General features: G+C 45.1%; 1 pseudogene across 1 annotated transcript; it reads right to left on the bottom strand.

The window, feature by feature from the left end:
- Window positions 1-2,570: 2,570 nt before the first annotated feature.
- On the bottom strand, window positions 2,571-2,935 carry LOC308086474 (multifunctional methyltransferase subunit TRM112-like protein; annotated as a pseudogene). The gene has a single exon. The product of its transcript is annotated as a multifunctional methyltransferase subunit TRM112-like protein (transcript).
- Window positions 2,936-8,316: the final 5,381 nt, after the last annotated feature.

Here is an 8,316-nt window from a genome sequence, read left to right as displayed (position 1 = left end):
CGCATCGCAACGCGATGCGTTGTGAGCTTGTAGATCTGCTATTTTTGACGAATTTTCCACCCAGAGTGGTTACACGTCAAGTATAGAATTATTTTCAACCTGCCCTAATGGATATTGATACTCTCTCAAGTTTTCCTCATGACATACTGTATCTTAGGCGGAAATATTTACATTTTTAAGTACCGTAATATGACATAAATGGAGGGTCCTATAAGTAAGTAAGTAACAATGTAATTCAGGGGTGCTGTGGATGAAAAAGTTATTTACAGGGGTGACCTGAGCCAAAAAGATTTGAGAACCACTGCCCTATAGGACCAGTTTCATACTGAACGCTAGTTCCAGACCAGCCCGAGTTGTACTTCCAGGCCGACCTCGAGCACTAGTTCCAGGCCGACACCTACTGTAGCACTAGCGGCAGTTCCAGGATGACCCCCGCGTCCAGCCCACACTATAGTGCTAATTCCAGGCCAGCTCCAGCTTTTACCACCCACCGAGCTCATTTTTCAAGCTTCTGCTTCGTCTCTTGTCCTTCGCCCAGCGCCAGCAGGCTCAGGCTGAGATGGGACCACAAGAACAGAGAGAGTCTGGTTAACACGGCCACGCCGAGCTGCTGTTTGTCCTGCACATTACCCTCCTTACTGGTTGTCTGCACTGCCGTTAACCGCACCGTCATCTGTAGGAGTTTAAACATGGACTGCATGCGCGCGAGGAATGGGAACCCCATGAAAGCAATGTGGTTCTGATCACGGGCCCTTGTTGTTAAATGTCTCTGTTTACAGTGCTCTGTGAAGACTGAAATGATTTCTTTGAGTTAATATTTGCTTAACTCGCAGCAGTGGAATGAGTGTTGACTCCCGTGAGTCGCCTTGTCGGGATGGATCTCGGTCCCATTCTGTTAACCGCTGACTTCACTAGAGCGTCAAGTCTGGAGAAACGTAGAATCACTGTAGATATCAATCTCGAGGGATGTTGTGAAATGTGGTCAAGGCTTGGACACAATACAGTACACATGAACCAACCCAAAAGCATGTGGGTAGCAGTAGACACGCACACACACACACACACACACACACACACAGACACGCATGCACTCACGCACGCACGCACGCACGCACGCACGCACGCACGCACGCACGCACGCACGCACGCACGCACGCACGCACGCACGCACGCACGCACGCACGCACACACACACACACACACACACGCACACGCACACGCACACGCACACGCACACGCACACGCACACGCACACACACACAAGGGCCAGTGACTATGGCTGTCTATCCACACTATGATGAGGATGCCTCCCTCCCATTTAAATGCCCTGTGCCCTTTCCCAGAACTGCACTTCTGTTGTCATTAAACTTTCAAACCACTTAGAGATAGATAAGATACATCAAAGAACTCTATGTGAGGACCTTGGTTCCATGCAATGGAAAGTTACTATTTGTGACCCAGCCCCTCAGTGGAAAATCTCATATGCTATGGTAGTGATGTAAACAAAGTAGATCCTAATGGATGAGTGTTAGGGCTTCTCGTTGATCCACATGATGCTCCTATAGACTCTCTTTCACCTCATATACAGAGGAGCCACTGAGGGCAGCCAAGAGGTCAGACATGCATACAATAGTCTGGGAGACTTCGCCTCAGAGCCTGGACAGCAGGGGCGCGGCCACTGCGTTCTGATTCAAATCAACAGCCAATGAAGAAAAGGGGGCGGGATCCACATGCAGTGGGTGTTGCATGTAAATAGGAGCGACGGGAAGCAATTTCTCCTTGAGAAATTACGCCCGCCATTATTGTGTACTGCTGTTTGCTTCTCGTCGGACTGTTTAGACGAGTTGCACAGCTCTCAGACCGGTAAGAGGCGTGTCCGCTCAGATTCTGAGCGTAAGTTACATCCCGTGCACAAATACCAGGGCTCTGGCCCAGAAGTTTCCTCGACCCTCCCGTTTGTATGCGAGAGCTGGCGAAAACTTCTGGGAACTCAGATTATGCATACAAGTGACATCAGGCTGTCTATCAGTGGCTTTCTGTGAAACATACAGCATACAGTTCATGTAACCTTCATGCAATACATATCACATTGCACTGGCCCTCCACACTGAAAAGGAAGGGTGAAAAAGAATATTTGGTTTTCTCTATTACGCTGCAGAATTCCGAGTGTCATTCTTTTTTTTTTTTACATAGTGAAGGCAGTTTTTTATTGAAAAATAAAAAATAAAAGAAACACCAGTGGTCACAAAGATAAATAGAAAACAAAACCACCACTAAGAGCTGGTTGTTCCACTACGCGTCATTTCTCTTTTTCCCAGGAGCAGCGCCGGCCACCAAACATCTCAGACATCCTAACTTCAAACAATTGAACATTACAGCACATTTTCTCACAATACGCACTTTTTTGAAATCCTGCAGTCCCATTATGACTTCTGGTTAAGAATGAGGCAAGCAAGGAGTATGTGAGAACTGGTGATGATGTGTATACACAGTGCACTAGAGGTAAGAGGCCACCTTTGAGTAAATCCTAAAAAAAAAGAAATATATATATACATGTATTTGGGCTTCTTTCTACACCTCATCCTCGTTCAGCAACATGTTGGGGACCCCTCTGGAAATGGGGAATTCACATCCATGATCAGGGCACTGCAGACACCCCTCGATAACCTCCACCTCAAGCACCCTGTGAACTTTCTTCAAGAACTCGTCATTTTTCTCACAGTCTGGTATCAGGTCAGTAGGCAGGTCTGGTAGTTGATCCAGCTCCCCAGCTGCTTGCACCAGAGCGCTCCACTCCAGCTTGGGGATCATACGACTGACAAACTGTGGGTTGAACTCCACCTCGTTCACCTTCACCTCTGTAGCCTTGATAACCAGAGCCTTTGGTAACTCCCTTCGTGTGAGACGTCAGCATGTTGTGCGTCAGTAGTTTCATCTTTAAACCGATAGATATATAATGTTTAATCCAAAACTACGATTCAACTGGTTTTCTTACAGTCTCTGTTCAGTAAAACTGGTTTCACCAATATTAACATTCACGCTGAAGCGGTTACATGTGGACCTGAAGTATTATAGTATATCATACAGAACACCACTGCAAGAGGAAATCTGGCCGATGACGTCACAGGGGTTTCCCCACCAACATCATCAACGAGAGGATTTCCTCATGCGCAACATGGACTCGAGACAAACGCAAGGTTTTTCTCAGAGGGAAGCACAGGAATACGGTGATTTTTCCACTGTTTTTCCTATCTCCTGGCACCACCGCATGGTCCCTGTTTTTCCAACGGGCACTGGAGGTCAACTACAAGGTTTTCCTCTGTGGGATCGGCGTGGAAACAGAGATTATTTTCTCCCTGAGTTTCCCATTTCCCCCAAAAGTCCATCCCCTCCCCTATCCCCCTCCCCCACTGCCCTGCTGCAAACACAAAGCCCCCACCCCACTCCCCCGATCACACCTCCACCTGCCCCACCCACCTTTGAAGCTACAGGGACAAAACAGCTTAAGGAACCTGACTTTTTCCAGACTGAACAGATGGACACGATTTTCTCCAAAAAAGGACTACACATCATCCACCTAAATGTGAATAGCCTCAAAAACCCCACAAAGATGTCTGAAATAAGATCCATGTTTGGAAATGGCAAGGTAGGGGTTCTCTCTTTTTCAGAGACAAAACTGGATGACACAGTAGACGATTCTGAAATTGAGATTATAGGCTACAATGTCATTAGGAAAGACAGAACTCTTTGTGGAGGAGGGGTATGCATTTATGTGAGATCTGACATCATTTTCAATGTGTACCCAAAATTGGAGAACAACTCCACGGAATCGGTCTGGATAAAAATCACCTATCCTCACGCTAAACCCCTGATAATTGGCGCAATCTACAGGCCCCCAGGTCAAAATGAGTTTTATGATTTATTAGAGGAGCACATGGCAATCATTGGAAATTCTGAATTGATTTTGATTGGCGACTACAATACGGATGTACTCCGGAAAGACGCCGCCATATTTAAATCCTTCAGAAAATTCTGTGACATGCATAGCCTCACCCAAATGATAAAAAATATCACAAGGGTAGGCCCCACCTCTCAGACCATCATTGACCTCATTTTGACATCAGACCAGTCGAGGATTCCTTTAAGTGGAGTCATTGAGTGCAGTCTAAGCGACCATAACATCATTTTCTGCACGCGTAAGCTTCACAGATCTGTAGTTGATTGTCATAGCACGATCAGCTGCAGAGCTGTGAAAACTTACTCATCAGAAGCTCTCACAACAGCTCTTGAGAAAGTGGATTGGTCAAATGTACTCGGTGGCTCCTCGGCTGAGGAGTCTTGGACTGGTTTCAAAACTGCTTTTGTGTCTGTTATTGATAGCCTAGCGCCCAAGAAGGTGGTGAGAGTCAGAGCCCGTACACAACCCTGGATGAATGGAGACATCCTAAATGCAATCAAACTCAGAAACAAAATGTACTCTGAGTTCAGGAAATGCAAAGATGTGCAACTACTTGAAAGATGCAGAAATCAACGAAATGTAGTAAACAAATTGGTCAAAACTGCCAAAAAGAATTTCTTAAATGAAAGTATTGAGGCAAACAAAAGCCACCCACAAAAGCTGTGGGAAGCGCTACAGAAATTGGGCTGCAACAACAAAATTCAAACCAAAGCTACAAACATCTGCATTATTTCAAGTGGCGTGCTCATTACCGACAAGCAAGCGGTAGCAAACTGTTTTAACAGCTTTTTTACCACCATTGCAACCCAGTTGGTAAGCAAACTTCCTCAGCATTCAGGTTTGTACGGCTCTGACCACATCCATGCTCACTATGTTAAACTAGGGGCTAAAAAAGACTCCTTTTCATTCAAACCAGTAAATGCTGATGATGTGCAGAAAAAACTACTCGCCCTCCAGCCAAACAAGGCCACCGGCCTTGACAATATCCCCACCAGATTCCTCAGAGACGCAGCTACTGCTATTGCCCCCATAGTAGCCCAAATCACAAACCTATCCATCAGCCAGTGTCACGTCCCACAGGATTTCAAGTTGGCAAGAGTAATCCCTCTGCATAAAAAAGGAAGCAAATTAGAACCTGGCAACTATAGGCCTGTTTCCATCCTTTGTTCCATCTCAAAGGTTGTAGAGCGATTAATTCAAGAACAAATCAACAGCTACCTCAGCGAGCATAAACTGTTGTTTGAATTCCAATCGGGCTTCAGAACCTCCCATTCCACTGACACATGCCTACTGTATCTGACCGACTACATCAAACGTGAGGTAGACGCGGGCAAATACTGCGGCATGGTCATGTTGGACCTCCAAAAAGCGTTCGACACTGTAAACCACTCAATTTTACTTGATAAGCTGAGGGCGATTGGTTTTGACTGCACATCACTAAACTGGATGAGATCTTACCTGGAGGGAAGAGAACAAGTGGTTGACATCAACGGAACCATGTCCTCATCCCTCCCGGTGAGCTGTGGGGTTCCTCAGGGCAGCATTCTAGGGCCGTTACTGTTTCTTCTATACATTAACGACATGAGTGCTGCCTGTAACTGCAAATTGTTCCTGTTCGCTGACGACTCGGCACTCCTGATCTCGGGAGAGGACAAGTTGCAAGTTGAGGAGGCGCTCAGCTCCGAACTCTCAAAAATCCGTACTTGGCTTACCGATAACAAACTGTCACTACACCTTGGGAAAACTGAATCCATTCTCTTTGGGACCAAACATTCCCTCAGACAGATGGATGTAAATGATTTCAAGGTCAAAGTCGATGACACAATTATCTCTAGCAAAGAAGAGATTACCTATTTGGGTTGTGTACTTGACAAATACCTGACAGGTGATAGCATGGCTACAAAGGTGGTCAAAAGAGTAAACCAGAGAACCAAATTTATGGGCAGAGTTTCCTCTTTTGTCAACCCTCAGGCCCTCAGGACCCTCTCTGGGGCCCTGATTCAACCACTTTTTGACTATGCTTGCACCTCCTGGTACTCCAACACCTCAGTGTCACTGAAGACTAAGCTTCAAACCTCCCAAAACAAACTGATTCGGCTACTCCTCGGATTGGGGCCCATGACCCACCTTTCTCCCACCCATTTTGCCAGCCTAGGCTGGCTCAGGGTGGAAGACAGGGTTAAACAACTAAAAATGGGACTGGCCTTCAAAATTGTAAATGCAAATTTGCCCGATATGCCCCCAATTCCCGCATATCTGAGTAAATACCTCCAAAAGGTTAGCGACACCCACAGTCACAATACCAGAGGGAGCGTTAACAACAATTTGGTACCACCCACCCATAAATCAAACATGGGCAAATTCTCCTTCTACAGCACTGCCACCCAGGATTGGAATAGTCTAACTCCATCCCTCAAAAAATGCAGTTCGCTGGGCTCATTTAAAAGAGCCTTAAAAAATCACCTTTCAGGAGGCCAAAGGTGGAGGTAGTACCATTTTCCCGTTAGACAGCAGACCCCCCCCCCCCCCTGTTCTTGTACATATTTTTTTTCCCCTCTTTTTTATTTTTTTTGTTTTGTTGTACATAGTGTTATATATTGTTTTTGGCTGTTTATTTTGTAATGATATTTGAACTGTGGTGCCACTATATATGCCTATGAATTAAATACCAAGGCCCTCATTGGAAACAAGTCCGCAAGGACTTTTATGAACGGACCTGTTAGACAAAGTATTTTAAATGTAACTGTGCTGTTTTACATTTTTTGCCTAATAAAATATTCAATCAATCAATCAAAGTATGACTTGGTCCCGAGTGTCAATTTAACTAAAGGGTTATGTTGTACTCATGTACAGTAGGGTTAGATCTAGTAGGCCTACAGGTGTCTCTCAAAGCCCAGGGCTCTATAGGCTCTGTTTTTATCTGGCAGCTGTTAGAGCCATAAAAAAGGACATGGAGGAGACAGAAGACATAAAGACTAAAGAGAAAAACTAAATCAAAGAAAAAACTACAAAAGAAAAAATTACAAAAAAAACATGTTTTTTCTTTGGGTAATTTGATTAAAGCTGCATTAACTAATTGATCACTCTCTTTTGCAACCCAAACAGCCACTGTCAGAAAATCTTCATGAATGTGTGACATTTTTGTGTTAATTTATACTCTGTTTTATGATGCTAGCCGATCTACAAGCTCACAATGAAATGCGTCACCACAAGAGCGTCGTATGACTAACTATAAAATGGGGCGGAAAAAGACACTTCTACATGTACAGCAAACATGCACAGAGCCTCCAGAAATAAGCACAGCATTTAGTGACAGTAATATCAAATTTGCAGAAGCTACAGACTCAGACATGCGTGTCAAAAGTTATGCGCCAAGGGTTTACTCCACCTTTTGACAGTGCTTTCATGACCACAGCTCCACTGAGCTTGACTGTCAACTAAAGGCATAAATCACTCTGCTCTCGCTGACAGTTTGGCAACGTTAACGACAAGGCAAGCTCCCTCACGGGATGCGCTACACCGCTCCAAAAGCACACTGTATGCACACCATCATGTCTGACAGCAGATAGGATAATGTCTCAGGATTGATGTCAAATTGGCCCATTTTCAATCAGTTGGTATGTCTAGTCATGCATGTAGGCCATGGCTATCCTGTTGCTTTGTGTGAATGCTAAGTTGAAAACCGCTGCTGGCATAGCCTCAGCTCTGGCATGTGAAATATGTAAAGGTACCTAAATATACCCCGTCTCCTGGCTTGATTTTCTAAGCCAAACTGACAGGGATGAGTGCACCAGGAGAGGAGATGGTGGACGAGAAGAGAGAAGAAAAGAAGGAATTAGACGAAAGGCACATGAAGGGTAATTTGGAGAATGACATCCTGGCATCTGGGCTGTGACCTGAAAGTTGCACTTTGGCTTTTACACATCTGCTTTTATTTTCAATGACAAAATTGAGCAAAAACACTCGGCAGAGCACAGCACCTTGATGATACCAAGTCGTTTCAGCATCACAGCAAGTCACAATAGTGAACGGAATAGGGGTGGTCTCCTGTTCTGTGATGCATGATAAGCTTAAAAGCCTTGTCTCTAGCTGGACATATAGTAGACATAAACTATAAAAGCTTAAGGCATTGAAGAAGAATGCACTTTGCCAAGATGTTTTGGTGTTTCTCATTGTCTCCTACCCTATACCCTCTCAGTAAAGATAATTGAATCATGTGGATCTCAGGATCCACGTGGGAACGATGGCTCCAAAGTGGAGCCACATCTATGCACCTACGTCGCACCACCAATCCGACCAATATGTCTGAGTCATAGTGTCGGGGGCTTTGTCAGAGTACCCGTTGTCCCTATTGTGCC

Source organism: Gymnoscopelus braueri, assembly GCF_963280865.1.
Source record: "Gymnoscopelus braueri genome assembly, chromosome: 1".
Lineage (NCBI taxonomy): Eukaryota > Metazoa > Chordata > Actinopteri > Myctophiformes > Myctophidae > Gymnoscopelus > Gymnoscopelus braueri.
Note: the sequence above shows the minus strand (reverse complement) of the source record. Positions and strands in the feature narration are given on the sequence as shown.